Source organism: Hyperolius riggenbachi, chromosome 10 (genome assembly GCF_040937935.1).
Source record: "Hyperolius riggenbachi isolate aHypRig1 chromosome 10, aHypRig1.pri, whole genome shotgun sequence".
Classification (NCBI taxonomy): Eukaryota; Metazoa; Chordata; class Amphibia; order Anura; family Hyperoliidae; genus Hyperolius; species Hyperolius riggenbachi.
The window spans coordinates 197,672,007-197,688,176 of NC_090655.1; the positions used below are offsets into that span (position 1 = coordinate 197,672,007).

General features: G+C 43.9%; 1 protein-coding gene across 3 annotated transcripts in view; it reads left to right on the forward strand.

The window, feature by feature from the left end:
• The first annotated feature begins 7,377 nt into the window (after positions 1-7,377).
• Positions 7,378-16,170, forward strand: part of TNKS1BP1 (tankyrase 1 binding protein 1) — a 169,419-nt gene continuing 160,626 nt past the window's right edge. For 2 of the 3 annotated variants that reach the window (XM_068255583.1, XM_068255585.1), the window contains exon 1: positions 7,378-7,508. The gene's annotated coding sequence lies outside the window, so the exon portion shown is untranslated. Of the gene's footprint in view, positions 7,509-7,540; positions 7,623-16,170 lie in introns of those variants that run through there. The other variant, XM_068255584.1, reaches the window with a different exon arrangement.

A 16,170-nucleotide genomic window follows, 5' to 3' on the forward strand; every position in this document is an offset into this window, starting at 1 on the left:
AAACTCAGTGACATAGATAGCTAATACATCTCTGTTCAGGATGATTGCCACAACCCTTCATTAAAGGTCCACTCCTTCTGTATACCAGAATTTGTCCATTAACCACTTGCCGACCGCACGCTTATACCGTGCGTCGGCAAAGTGGCAGCTGCAGGACCAGCGACGCAGTACTGCGTCGCCAGCTGCAGGCTGATTAATTAGGAAGCAGCCGCTCGCGCGAGCGGCTGCTTCCTGTCAATTCACGGCGGGGGGCTCCGTGAATAGCCTGCGGGCCGCCGATGGCGGCTCGCAGGCTAAATGTAAACACAAGCGGAAATAATCCGCTTTGTTTACATTGTACAGCGCTGCTGCGCAGCAGCGCCGTAAGGCAGATCGGCCATCTCCGGCCAATCAGCGGCCGGGGATCGCCGCCATGTGACAGGGGACGTCCTGTCACTGGCTGCACAGGACGGATAGCGTCCTGTGCAGCCCCGATCACCGGGAATGAGCAGGTAGGAGAGGGAGGGTAAAATTTCGCCGCGGAGGGGGGCTTTGAGGTGCCCCCCCCCGCAACTAGCCTGCCCACCAGAGCGATCAGACCCCCCCTGCACACCATCCCCATAGGGGGGAAAAAAGGGGGGCGATCTGATCGCTCTGCATGAAACCTGATCTGTGCTGGGGGCTGCAGAGCCCACCCAGCACAGATCACAAAAAAGAGCGCTGGTCCTTAAGGGGGGTAAAGGGTGGGTCCTCAAGTGGTTAAGAGGTACAAAATGCCACTAACTACCTACTGAGAATGTCAACAAAGGCACTGATTGGCCCTATATAAGTATACGTAAATTCTGATGTGATTTAGCAGGCAGTGCCTCCCGGATGGAGTGATCGGTTGTTGCAGTTCTCACCTCAGCAGCCTCTCTATATACATCATGAAATAACAGTCACAGCTTACCCTTATTTGTATCTTGCTTTTTACAAGTTATTCAACATTTTGAAAAACATGGCTTTTTGTTGCATAACTGACTTGAAGGGACTTGGCTGTTTATTATCTGGTCTAACCACTTAGCCACTGTGAGGCAGTAGGGAGTGCAAGTGATTAGGGCTCTTTCACATTAGGGCAGATTTTCTGCGTTTCAACGCAAAGGATAAAGTTTGCGTTACCCAAGGTGAAATGAAAGTCCATAGACTTTCATTTTAGCTTTCACATATAACGCAGCCTTTTTGTGCGTTGCGTTCCACTGCACCCAGGCGCAGTTTTTTGGCCAACGCTAGCTTTATGCGTTACAATGTTAGTCAATGTAAAACGCACACTATGCGCGTTTTTAATCCGTTAACGCAGGCAATCAGTCCCAGAATGCAACAGAGGAACAATGTAGAAAGTTGAAAACTAAAAGAAAAAAAAATTACCTGCGTTTTTCTATGTGCAGTAACGCATTGAAAACGGATTAAAAACGCACACTCACTGCAGTGCAACGCATATCAAAACGCAGTGTCCTGTGAAAGTGGTTCATTTATTGTACTCAGTCAGATTCTCTTCAACAAGAATTCACAGACAAGCATTAGGTGTTTGAATTTTTTAAATGCCTGGCCACAAACACGTGACCACATCTCACTTTTGTTTTCTTTTAGGTTCACAGTGGTCACTTGCAAAACGCATGCGTTATAATGAGTGTGAACTGTAATGGAGACTGGACATAGACTTTAATACAAAGCCTGCATGCAGCGAAATAACGTGATCATTTAAAACACAGCACTGTGAGCAAGCCCATAGAACTTTATGGGCAGTGAGTTGACATGCAGGATTATTCTGCAACACAACTGAGCGCTGTGAACTAGTCCTTAGACATGACATGATTAATAATGATCGTAAAATGCTAATTATGATTTAAGGAAAATTTGCATTATTTCCATAAACACGATTGTAATGGAAAAATTATGCTAAATTTTGCATAGTAAAGACCATACACAAAAGTTTCGCAATTGCGATAGTTTTGGTAATTATGATCGTTTTTGTGATAATGTTTTTCATAATGATGAAAATTTTTGAAATTACAGGTATTTCTTTTTGCATAAAACAGGAAATTACAATTTCGTGTTACCCCTATTTTTTTTCATTATTACGCTGAATGGCAGAATTAAGGATTAAACACGGAATTACAATTTAGTGCGAAATTACAACATGAAATTAAGAATTGCAAAATTATGAACGACTAATTTCCTGATAATTACCAATTACGATTTTGTGTTGTAATTGAAAATTTCATGTTGTAATTACGTATAATAAACACAAACTGCGCCTGCCAAAGTACAAACGGGTGCAATAGCATATGCTTCAATCGAGTGTTCGCTATCACAAGTCCTTGAATATCAGTCTATAGTGCTGTGACAGCGCTCCTCTTCTTTTCTACAATTTAAACATAGAAAAAACAATCGCACATAGTGCATTACTGTGAATCACAAAGTACAGTTCCCCACACGTGCATAAGTGCTCAATTGTGCATCACTCGTGGTCTCTACAGCCCCTCCACACTAGCAGCTCACCAGATTGACACCACCTCACAGTCCAGGTGGGTCTAGCGCTTAGCCTATAGAGCGGCCAACTCCAATGACACTTCCACGATAGTTTAGTTCACAATTGGATGATCCATATTTAATGACAAGTTCCACATGAAAAACATATAAGAACACACATAGCATAAAACCGTTGGGCTAAAAGTTATGGCCTGCGCAATATCAGCGCACTCACTTGTGTAGGAAGATAACAGGCATTTCAGGCATTGCAGCCTAGCAATAAAGCTTCTCTGCTGGCGGTGTCGGCGTCCCGAACTTCCCCGCTCCTCGTGGCAGCCTGTCTCCTGACCTTCCAGATCCCAGTGACGTCAACGCTCCTGGTCACGCCCGACGCGTTTCGTCCAATGGACTCATCAGGGGCTGACGTCACTAGGGCGCTGACGTCTTTTATACTGAGGGCTAGCTCTATTGTGTAGTCTATGGGTGCCTAGGCATCCACTACTTCCTTATTATGACGTCATCAGTGGCCGTCTGGAACACTGATGTCCCGGCCCTATCTGATGACTAAAACCTGTGATGAGGGTTAATGCCATCTTGTGGCCAGATTACTAACTTCCACCCTTTTGGCTGAAGAAAATCTTACAGTCTAAAACAGTGCCATCTTGTGGCCATTTAGCTAACTTATTAAAGCTAGGTTTGCCAGTATATCAACTCATGATTGAAAATAAGGGTGGAACACCCTTGTTTAAGAATATATTTTATATTTTAAAAGGTCCCAATGTTCCAGTTTTTTTCCTTGTTTTTTCTGGTTCAATGATTTTCATTATCTTTTTCATTCGGAATAAAAAATCTTGTTAATAAAAACCAAAAACTAAAAACTAAAAAGGACACATTTAAGATTTAGTAGAAATCAACTCCTCCATCCTGCCTATTAATTTCAACATGGGGGACTGGTTAAAGGTGGCCACTATGACCATCCCTATGATACTCAAGGGGTCGACAAAGCCCAGATGAAAGGGGGCTTTGCACAAGGAGCTCAATATCTTTGCTTCTATTACTTACATGTTTCCATTAAGGATCTTCTACTTGAGGCACCTTGTTGTTTAATTGGGCAATAGCTGTTTATTCCTGGGCTGCAATACCTTGCCCTCTAATTACAGACAACAGTCACAAAAAGATTCCTTTAGGCCCAAATATCAACACCTCCTCAGTTTACATGCTGCAGTGCCTCCATTGGCACCCGCCTACTGAGTGAGAATGCTGTGTATCTCCTCCCCTTCATATACTGTGCCCTTAATTGGCCTCTATGTCCCCTCCCCTTAGCTAGTGTGGTATTGTAAACAAGTGTGCGACCCCCACTTTAAATATACAAAGGAGCCACAGGATTCTCAGTGTTCAAAAATTCATACATCATTTGTAATAAAACAATTTAAATCAAAATCTACATTGAGTCCCCTCGGGGACAGTGATCGCATATTAAATATCCATCTCCCCTCCGCTTGGGAGATGTCCCTCACTACACTCGAACCTCTCCACCTCTTAACATGTGACTCTACCCCCATAAACTTCAGTCCAGCGGGGTCTCTATTGTGATGTGTTTTAAAGTGATTGGAAACACTGTGTGTGGCCAGTCCTTTAATTATGTTTGCCACATGTTCCCCTATCCTTTTGTGTAATGATCGGGTGGTGCGCCCCACATATTCTAGCCCACAAGGGCATATCAAAACATATATCACCCCCTTACTGCGGCACGTGATGCATTGTTTTATCCTGTGTTGGTAACCTGTGTTTTTTGCAGTGAGAGTGTCCCCTCTACATGGCTGTGCCTCTCTACAGCCTCTGCAATCCCGGCAGGGAAAGAAGCCCCTTTGACCCAGGAGGTTGGCCGTATTTACCTTCGGGGGGTCCTGGAAGCTGGAAACTAGCTTCGACCTAAGATTGGGCGCCTTCCGGTATATAAATCCAGGTTTTTTTGGGAGTGCCCTCCCCAGCGTCCCATCCAGTTGCAGAATGCGCCAGTGTTTCATAATAATCGACTCAACATCTCTGTATTGATGGCTATAGTCAAGCAGTAGATCAAATTCTCTGCTCCTGCCTCCTGATGGCTTTCTGTTTTGTAATAGGTCAGACTGTTCCATCCTGGATACTTCATTCACTACGGCCTGTAAATGCGCAGGGTTGTATCCCTTATCCACAAACCGCTGGACCAGAACTTGGCTCTGTTCTCTAAAATCATACAGGTTGGTGCAGTTCCTCCTGATCCTCATTATCTGTCCCTTTGGGATATTATTCAACCATCTACTGTGGTGACAACTGCCTTTAGGGATATACCCATTTTTGTCTGTAGATTTAAAGAAGGTTTTGGTCACTAGTTTGTTATCCTGTTTGATGATTGTCAGGTCTAAGAATTCCACCTGCTTAGCTGCCTGACAGAACGTTATTTTGATGGGTGACCAGTGGTTATTAGCTATTTTGCAGAATTCGTTGAGTTCCTCACTCGTACCCCTCCATATAAAGAACAGATCGTCAATAAATCTGTTCCAGCTGATGATGTTCACAGCTTGGGCCTTACTTAATATTTCTTGTTCCCATTTTCCCATATAAATGTTAGCTAACGAAGGGGCAAACTTTGCCCCCATGGCACATCCCGTTAGCTGTAAATAGTGATCTTGATCGTACCAGAAATAATTATGCGAGAGCGCAAATTTAAACAGTTCCATAATAACCCACCTGGACTGTGAGGTGGTGTCAATCTGGTGAGCTGCTAGTGTGGAGGGGCTGTAGAGACCACGAGTGATGCACAATTGAGCACTTATGCACGTGTGGGGAACTGTACTTTGTGATTCACAGTAATGCACTATGTGCGATTGTTTTTTCTATGTTTAAATTGTAGAAAAGAAGAGGAGCGCTGTCACAGCACTATAGACTGATGTTGTAATTACGAAAACGCGGAATTTTGGCTCATCACTAGACTTTAATGGTGCCCAATAACGGTACAATTTTCAGCGAAAAAAACTCCCAAGCGATCAGATAAATGTGATCGGAAATAAAATGTCATAATACATGCATTATTTCACCATCAACAAACCACTGTACTTCCTATTCATCACAACCAATTATAAAAACTGTTTTTCTTCATTCATTACTGTTACATAGTTACATAGTTACATAGTTATTTTGGTTGAAAAAAGACATATGTCCATCGAGTTCATCGAGTTCAACCAGTACAAAGTACAACTCCAGTACAACTCCAGCCTGCTCCCTCCCATGTTGTAGAATGATCACCTTTTAGATGCCCACTAACAGTACAATTTCTGGCAAAGAATCCCCCAAGTGATCAGATAAATAACCCTCATTGATGTCCCAAATCATCTGTAAGTGATTCTAGGTGATCGACAATTTAGTTGATCAGAAAAACATTTTTTATAATTGGTTATGATAGATAGGAAGCACAGATTAGTTTGTTGATGATAGAATAATCGATGTATTACGATGTTTTATTTCCAATCGTATTTATCTGATCGATTGGGTGATTCTTTAATGAAAATTGTACCTTTACTAGGCAACTTTAAGGTGGCCATACAGCTAGCGATTTTGCGGGCGGATTGACCATCTGAATCGATAATGCCATGGTGCCATGTGGTACAGGCACTTGCGGTAAAGGAGGACAAGGTAGTGATGGTGGGGAGGCCAGAAATCGCACTAACAGACAGGTAATATGTTAGGGAGCACGGGCACTGGTGGACATTTTTATACTTATATGGGGCGGATAGGCAGGTGGTAAAGGCGGCTGATAAGCTGATTTCGGATAGATGTCATGCTGAAATCCATCGGAAATCGGTCTGCTGTGTATGGGCAGGCAACAAATCTCTCTCTGATCAGTATGTAGTATGAGAGCTCAACACTCAATTTGTATATAGTACTAAAAATATATTGACCCTCATACTACATGAAAGTAGTAAAATTAGACAACCAAAATTGGATGTGTGTGCGCACCATTGGCTGATTAAACTGGTCAGATGTCGCTCTAAAGCTATTATCACCTGTATTTCCATGTCCTTTAGGCACACTATGCACAGAGGCAATCTCCGCCCAGACACGACTGACATGGAGTTTGTATGACCTCCTCCTGTTTATGTGTGTTTCCCCCAGGCACTCTGGTTTCCTCCTACAACCCAGAAATGTGTCCTTAGGGTTATTGGACTATGGCTATAGTAAGAAGTAGATTGTGACCTCATCTGAGGAACAGCCAGTGACATAAACTGCTTGGCATCCTCCAAAACACCAGTGCTATATAAATACACAACAATAACTGTCTACATGGGCGTGTTTTCACTTCCTATGGACATTTTAACCCTTCAAAGGAATTCAAGGTGAGAGACTCATGCAAGCTGCCAGTTATTTCCTTTCAAACAATACTAGTTGCCTGGCAGTCCTGCTGATTTTTCTGGTTAGTAGGGTCCTGCAGCTAATCTTGTCAGATTTGTCATAGACCTCTGATCTGATCTGCATGCTTGTTAAGGGTTTATGGCTTAAAAGTATTAAAAGGCAGAGGATCATCAGGATAGTAAGGCTAGTGATTATATACTCTAAGTAATGTAAACAATGTAATTCAGCACTATAAAATGTATGAAGTATATATTTATAACACAACTATATTCTGTCTATCCCTACAACAAGTCAGGAAGAGTTCAGTACTCTTCCCCACCGATAGCCTAAGCTGCAGAGTTTTTTTTTTTCTTTCTCTTCTTTTCCTCCTCTCTGGAACTCTCACTGCCTTTTTTGTCCATAATCTGAGCTTTCTGCAAGGCAGGCTCGGACTGGGACCAACAAGCATGCTGCAGGAGGCGGACTGGATATTCATGAGCTGCTAGGAATATGTAGCAGCAGCACAGAGGCTGGGCGGACTCTCTGCGTAAGGCGAGAGGAATGTCTCTCCTGCTGATTCTCTAGTGCTGGAAGTTCTGGACTATAGGTTGGAGAACCCTCTGCAGAGCAGCAAGACAGAGCGACAGATGCAGGTACCATATGGACGTAGCAGTGAGAGCTAGTGTCAGCCATGCTCTCCGATAGTCCTCTGTCTATTGCTGTGTGCCAGTGAGTGGCTACTGAGAGTGCATGTGTCAGACAGTGCTGTAAGTTTCCTGCTGCCTTATACAGTATATGATATATTAGTTACATGCTTTTTTTCCCTATTTATTCTAGTTTCCGTTTATACAATACATTGTTTGCTCAAAATGTAAAAACTTCCCATTCTTGTTTTTTTTAGCGTTGGGTTTTCAGGTAATCATGATGATGACTGTCACTTGTAATGTTTCTTATGGGAATTGAACACACCTTTTATTGGAGGAGTGTGAAAAGTTGCATGACTGGTGAGTGACATTGTAGCTCAGTGATTGCTTTGAGGCAAGCAGAACTTGAGATCTTTTATAAAACCATCCATATACAAGACAAATAACATTTATATTGCGCTTCTCTTCTGGTAGACTCAAAGCGCTTGAGCTGCAGCCACTAGGGCGGGATCAGTAGGCAATAGCAATGTGAGGGAGTCTAGCCTAAGGACTCCTTACTGAATAGGTGCTGGCTTACTGAGCAGGAAGAGCCAAGATTGAAACCCAGGTCGCCTGTGTCAGAGGCAGAGCCCTTATCCAGTACACTATTGAGGGACCCTAAGGCAATGTGCAAAGAAGTAGTGGGTTCCTCCCCCTTCCACTAGGCTAGCAATATATACTGTATGTAAGTGTATACAAATGTGAATACATATCTTTATGTATTAGAAAACAGTGGCTGTCAAGTGACCTGCAATGGTTCTAGGTAAAATGGGACCATGGGCAAAAATTAACGTGGGGTCCCATACAATTTCCTACCGTACTGGCAGTTATCTTGTGACCTCTACAGGCCCTGACTCGTGGGGCCCCTAAGTGGTGTGTGGCCCTGGGCAACTGCCAAGTTGACCCTATGCAAGCACATGCCCTTCATGTGACCATCACTGGGCTTCGTAGCACTAAAAAATCTTGCTTAGCCAAGTTGGGCTACCTTATGGGAGAGAAGGCCTGGCCTAATTGCCGCACACCCCTTGTCCAAGTCCAGACACGGGAGACAGCGTGGTCACCTTACCGTACCACTCAGCCCTGCATCCCATAGGAGTCGATAAAGGGTGTGGTATGACCTGAGAAGTTGCAGAGTTTGGATGGTGGGGTACTTCTGAGGAAACAGTAAATTCGGGCGCCTGAGGCTAGTGGACAAATCGGGCGCCGCCATTCACTTCTATAATAAATATCGTTTAATGGGCGCCCGGTAGGAAAAAAGGGCGCCGGAGAAAACTAACGTTTTAAAAGCGGCGCCCGGAGACTTAATGTTTTATTACTGTTTCTCATGATTACACATTATTTAATGATTTATACATGTTTAAATATTATTTTTAAACGAAAACCAGTACAATATTTTTCCCAAACATTATTTTTAAACGAAAAACATTACTTTTTTTTTTTTTTTTTTTTTTTTACATTATTTTTAAACGAAAACAATTACAGGGGGGTCTTAGGTTTAGGCACCAACAGGGGGGTCTTAGGTTTAGGCACCAACAGGGGGGTCTTAGGTTTAGGCACCAACAGGGGGTCTTAGGTTTAGGCACCAACAGGGGGGTCTTAGGTTTAGGCACTAACAGGGGGGTCTTAGGTTTAGGCACCAACAGGGGGTCTTAGGTTTAGGCACCAACAGGGGGGTCTTAGGTTTAGGCACCAACAGGGGGGTCTTAGGTTTAGGCACTAACAGGGGGGTCTTAGGTTTAGGCACCAACAGGGGGGTCTTAGGTTTAGGCACTAACAGGGGGGTCTAGGGGTTAGGGGTAGGTACAGGGAGGGTTACTTAGGCACCAACAGGGGGGGTCTTAGGTTTAGGCATCAACAGGGGGGTCTAGGGGTTAGGGGTAGGTACAGGGAGGGTTACTTAGTAATTTTTTTTTTAAACGTTATTATGCGTTTCATTATTTAAACGAAAGATTAACGTTTTTACAATTGCCGATTTAATACACATTATTTAATGATTTATAACGTTTAAAAACATTACTTTTAAATGAAATACATTTTTAAACGTAATCCATGTTTATCGTTAAAAACCCGGCGCCCTTTTTTCCCATCGCCCCTTTTTAACGTACGCACTTCTGAGGCCACAACAAGAGCTGTGCTATCACAAGGAACACTGAGCATGGACAGTCACGTGACCACTGAGCATGCAAAGTCAGGTGACCACTACAAAATAAATGTGTATGAATTTTGTAAACACTCAGGCCCTGTTCACGGTGCTCAGTTGTGTTGCAGACATGTCAGCTGTTGCATGTCAGCTCACTGCCCATACAATTCTATGGTGCGTTGTAAATGATCGCGTTATTCTAAATTGCTGCATGCAGGCTTTGTATTAAGTCTATGTCCAGTCTCCACTGCAGTGACCACTTTGTACCTAGCCTTACACCTATGTTACCATTTTAGTCGGAGAGGTAAAACCCCAATAGTTTTTAAAGTTTTGCACTGGGCTATTAATTGGCAGAATTCCAAAGTGCATGAAATTTGCAACAAAATCATCGAACTAGCATCTTATTAATCGTTTTTGATAATGGAACAGAATGACTGAATTGGCCATGCATTCTTGTTCATGTTATAGCCAGCGAGGAGGAACTGCATCTCAAACAGGGCTAATGCTTTATTATCAAAGGGAAGACAATGACATTTAAGGCCTTGTTCACATTGCGTTCCGCTCGCGTGTCCGTCCGCGGTGGGCTTTTTTTTCCAATTCCCGGCGCTTGGGTGGGCGATTCATTTTTGTGGTTAGCGGTTTCCGAAGCTTTTTCCCAAGCGTTTTGGTAATTCACTCCCTGACGCAAGTCAGGAAGTGAACTCTTTGTTCCGGAAAATAATGAATACAATGTATTTATTATTAAGAACCCGAACGCATTCGCTCCACAAAGCGGTTTTGTGAGTGTTTTGCGTGTTTCCTATACCTTCCATTGAGGCAAAATTGCCTCAAAAATGGCTCAAGCACCGCTTTACAATTACAAAGCGGAACGCAAACGAACCACTCATATGTGAACTATCTCATACAGGATCATTGTGTAAGCGCTTTCAGGGCTATTTTGAAAAATCACCCGCGCTTAAAAAATAACAAAAACGCCTGCATTGTGAACAAGCCCTAAAGCACATGTGTCGAACTCCAGGCCTGGAGGGCCAGATCCATGCCAGGGTTTAGGATGGACTGAGAAAGAGAGGAAGGTGTTCTACCTGATGGACCACACCTTTCCTGATTCAGACCCATCAATTTATTTTAGCTGTATCAAAAATGTGTGAGGACCTCGGCCCTCGAAGGACCGGTTTGACATACCTGCCCTAAAGGATGGCTTTCCAACCTGCCTGAGTGCTTCTTACCCTGGGCTTAGTAGTCCGTAGCTGTGGATTGTGGCATTACCTACAAAATGTAGATGGTCAGCAGATCAAACCAAAACGATCATGTCATCTATGGCTTTACTGTACCCAGCAAACCAGTACTTCTGTACCATTTGTGGTTACTTATGTTGTGGAATGCTTATACAGACGTAGATCTTCTACATTTACAGATTTAGAAATTTGTTGTGTAGCTTTCCTTGCCTGCAGATGTGCCTTTATCCATACAGCATTCAGACCTCTAGACAGAGGCGTATCTAGGCAATATAGCGCCCATGGCAAACATTGAGATTGCGCCCCCCCCAAGTAGTCACATGCCTCCAGATAATCAAGTAGTCACTGCCTCCAATTACATTTTTAATTAGTAGTTTTTATTAAGAAGTTACACACCTCCAGATGCAATAATTCAGTAACCAGGTGCCTCACAATAAGCATTACAGTCAGGGGCATCAAGATCAAATAATTAGGTAGCCAAGTGCGGCAAAAGTTAGATTGTAAGCTCCTCTTGCACAGCCAGCCCGATCCCCTCCTCCCCACACAAGGTATACCTGCACCCCTGTAACAGAATTAGCAAATGCATTGCAGAGGACAAATGATTCCGATGATAAATCACAACTAAATGATATCCCTGTGATGGTAAATTAGATGAGACAACAGAGTCTAACAGCATCTAATTCTGGATATCCTGCTACTGTAACATCATCACTTCACTAATGGCAAACATTGCTTCATACAAGAGTCCCAGAAATCAGCCTCCTGTGATGTAAAGAAAACCAGCCTATATTGAGCAGAATAATAAAACGTGATTCTGTAATATTATACATTGTTATTATACCACCAAAAGTGTGGATGGAATCACATAAGCAAATTACAATGATAGCAAGAGGCCCTGTAGTGACATGTAACAGAGTGCAGTAAAGAGGCCCTGTAGTGACATATAGCAGAATGCAGTAAAGAGGCCCTGTAGTGACATATAGCAGAATGCTGTAAAGAGGCCCTATAGTGACATGTAGCAGAGTGCAGTAAAGAGACCCTGTGGTGACAAATAGCAGAATGCAGTAAAGAGGCCCTGTGGTGACATATAGCAGAGTGCAGTAAAAAAGGCCCTGTAGTGACATATAGCAGAATGCAGTAAATAGGCCCTGTAGTGACATATAGCAGAATGCAGTAAAGAGGCCCTGTAGTGACATATAGCAGAATGCAGTAAAGAGGCCCTGTAGTGACATATAGCAGAATGCAGTAAAGAGGCCCTGTAGTGACATGTAGCAGAGTGCAGTAAAGAGGCCCTGTAGTGACATATAGCAGAATGCAGTAAAGAGGCCCTGTAGTGACATATAGCAGAGTGCAGTAAAGAGACCCTGTAGTGACATGTAGCAGAGTGCAGTAAAGAGGCCCTGTAGTGACATATAGCAGAATGTAGTAAAGATGCCCTGTAGTGACATATAGCAGAAAGCAGTAAAAAGGGCCCTGTAGTGACATATAGCAGAATGCAGTAAAGAGGCCCTGTAGTGACATATAGGAGAATGCAGTAAAGAGGCCCTGTAGTGACATGTAGCAGAGTGCAGTAAAGAGGCCCTGTAGTGACATATAGCAGAAAGCAGTAAAAAGGGCCCTGTAGTGACATATAGCAGAAAGCAGTAAAAAGGGCCCTGTAGTGACATATAGCAGAATGCAGTAAAGAGGCCCTGTAGTGACATGTAGCAGAATGCAGTAAATAGGCCCTGTAGTGACATATAGGAGAATGCAGTAAAGAGGCCCTGTAGTGACATGTAGCAGAGTGCAGTAAAGAGGCCCTGTAGTGACATATAGCAAAAAGCAGTAAAAAGGGCCCTGTAGTGACATATAGGAGAATGCAGTAAAGAGGCCCTGTAGTGACATGTAGCAGAGTGCAGTAAAGAGGCCCTGTAGTGACATATAGCAGAAAGCAGTAAAAAGGGCCCTGTAGTGACATATAGCAGAAAGCAGTAAAAAGGGCCCTGTAGTGACATATAGCAGAATGCAGTAAAGAGGTCCTGTGGTGACATATAGCAGAATGCAGTAAAGAGGCCCTGTAGTGACATATAGTAGAATGCAGTAAAGAGGCCCTGTAGTGACATATAGTAGAATGCAGTAAAGAGGTCCTGTAGTGACATATAGTAGAATGCAGTAAAGATGTCCTGTGGTGACATATAGCAGAGTGCAGTAAAGAGGTCCTGTGGTGACATATAGCAGAATGCAGTAAAGAGGTCCTGTGGTGACATATAGCAGAATGCAGTAAAGAGGTCCTGTGGTGACATATAGCAGAATGCAGTAAAGAGGTCCTGTGGTGACATATAGCAGAATGCAGTAAAGAGGTCCTGTAGTGACATATAGCAGAATGCAGTAAAGAGGTCCTGTGGTGACATATAGCAGAATGCAGTAAAGAGGCACTGTAGTGACATATAGCAGAATGCAGTAAAGAGGCCCTGTAGTGACATGTAGCACAATGCAGTAAAGAGGCCCTTGTAGTGACATATAGCAGAATGCAGTAAAGAGGTCCTGTGGTGACATATAGCAGAATGCAGTAAAGAGGCCCTGTATTGACATATAGCAGAATGCAGTAAAGAGGCCTTGTGGTGACATATAGCAGAAAGAAGTAAAGAGGCCCTGAGACTTGCAAAAGGAGGAGGGATGAAGTGCTCACCTCTACCACATTCCCGGCTCTCTGTTCCTGGACCGGAGTTAGATTTTCGCCACCTCCGCATCTTGTGCCTCCCTCCCATGGTAGATGCCTCCGGTCTTCCGCGCCCCCGCCCGCCGGCTCTCTGTCCCTGCTGTCAGTCAGACTTTAGTTTAGTAGCAAGAGGCGAGACAGAGAGGGCGCACACTTCCCGCCCGGTGCGCTTCAAATGCAGGAAGTAGTTGATGACGTCACTTCCGCATGTGACGCGACGGGTGTATGGAGTGCGCCCTCTCTGTCTCGCCTCTTGCCGCTAAACTAAAGTCTGAAAGCAGGGACAGAGAGCCGGCGGGTGGGGGCGCGGGAGACCGGAGGGATCTAGCATGGATGGGAGGGAGGGCTGGGAAGCACAAGATGCGAAAGTGGCGAATAGCATATCCCCCATGGAAAGGAACGAGGGGGGGGGGGGGGGGGCGCGGGGGACCGGAGGCATAGTGATAGTGGAAAGAGCGGCAAGGATGCGTAGGTGGCAGGCAGCATGGGGGCAGGCATGGCGCCCATGGTGTGCTGCCGCCCATGGCACTAGCCATGCCTGCACCCCTCTAGATCCGCCACTGCCTCTAGAGGTTGCGAGCAGATCTTGTTTTTGCAGTTTCTTAAATCTTTTTCTGCTGTGAATATAGAAAACACATTTTTGACTAATGCAGGAGTACTGGGAAATGTAGCTGGGTGCTAATATTCTTTTTAGATTGTGTGTCACATGGTCACGCATGATTGACACGCCCAGCAGCTGATAATAAGGGAGAGGAACCAAGCTGTGGTGCAGTTCTGAGCACATTTACCAGGATTTGCCATGACGAGATAAAGGGCTTATGTGTATTATTTGAAAACTGACGTATCATCTTTAAGCTCTGTCTTTTGTTTTGGCCTTGTCTATATACATTAGAACAGGTGTCATGTGATGCAAGGTAGCAGATCCTTCTAAAACCTTAGTAAAAGCTTTGACAAACTTGCCCGCCAGGTATTATGCAAAACATAGATTTAATATGTGATTTAACTTGTATGAGGAAATTGCTGTAATAGTTGTCAGTACCGAACAATATAATTACTGGTGACTCCGGGTTCCACTTCTTTGCTACCATGACAACAGTTCACTGTTTGTTGTACTCTTTGGTGTACATAATGTCCCCAGATCTCCTTCTTCCTGCATGTGTACATAGCTGTACAGAGCCAGAGCAAACCAAGGCCTAACCAAATCATTACAACTGGCAGATATTAGCACATTTGTAGTATTGCAGGTGCTTGTATGTGCACAACCCCTCCCCCAGCCCCAAAAAAAGAGAGAAAGAAAAAAAGTTGAGTTTCTAAAATCATCTGGCGACACATTTGTGATCTGTAGAAACTTTATATTATTTAACCTCCCTGGCGGTCAGTTAAATCCACCAGGGAGGCAGCGCAGCACTATTTTAAATTTTTTTTTTTAATCATGTAGCTTGCGCTAGCTACATGACAGCCGCTGAGCAGCGGCATCCCCCCACCCCCTCCGATCGCCTCCGGCGATCAGGCCTGTCTGGAAATCCCGTTCTGAACGGGATTTCCATTAGGACTTCCCCGTCAGAGGGAGTCCTGATCCACCCCTCAGCACATGGGTCTCGGGGGGGGGGGGCACCCTCTGACGCGGTGGGTAGCGGCAAATGGGCGTGGAGCGGCGGCGATCGCAGGTAACACGCAGCTAGCAAAGTGCTAGCTGTGTGTCTAAAAAAAAATTGTGCAAATCGGCCCAGTGGGGCCTGAGAAATCCTCCTGCACGGCTTACCCCGTGTCCAGAACGGGGTTACTGCGATGGAGGTTAAAGTGGTATAAAACCCTGACATAATATTTAATAAAAACGTGTTTTCCTACTTTTTATATGCCATACGGTTATCATATTTGCATGTGTGCATAAGTATTATTATTCATGTATAAATTATACGTTCCCAAAGTACACTTTTATTTCTCTGAGCTGACTTTGCATTTTATTTATAAGTGCTTTATTCATGTTCTAACGTAAGCAGAAATGCTTTCTGATTGTCTGACTTTGTTCAGCAGAGCCTGCAGTGTCAGAGAAGTGTTTACATTCCTCACTTGATACAATTAAATACAAGATAACATTATCTAAAGTTCGGATGTGTCCAGCTTTGCAGGCAGGGAACTTCTAAGTCATGTGTGTAACCCTTTAAATGCTGTTATAGTAAAAAAAAATGCTGGTTGTATATAATATGCTAATATGCTGTAAATAATCTATTAGCGCAAAGAAGAAATGCTGGGTTGCAATCCGCTTTAAGCAAATACAGAATTTTAATTCAATAACAAGAGTGGACTTTACCACTACCATATTCATAAAGGAGGATTTACTAAGCCAAATAAATAGCAAATTGCGATCCACCAGCACATTGGAATGGTACCATGGTCCCTGGCACATCAGGAATCATGCCCAGTTGCATAAGCAGCCAACGCCCAACCACACTGCAATGAATGGGGATACAGTGCAAGCATGTGCATGTTTCACAATTCATTGCCACTAATCACACTATTTGGTGAGCAGATCCCTTTATCATTTATTATTATTACTTA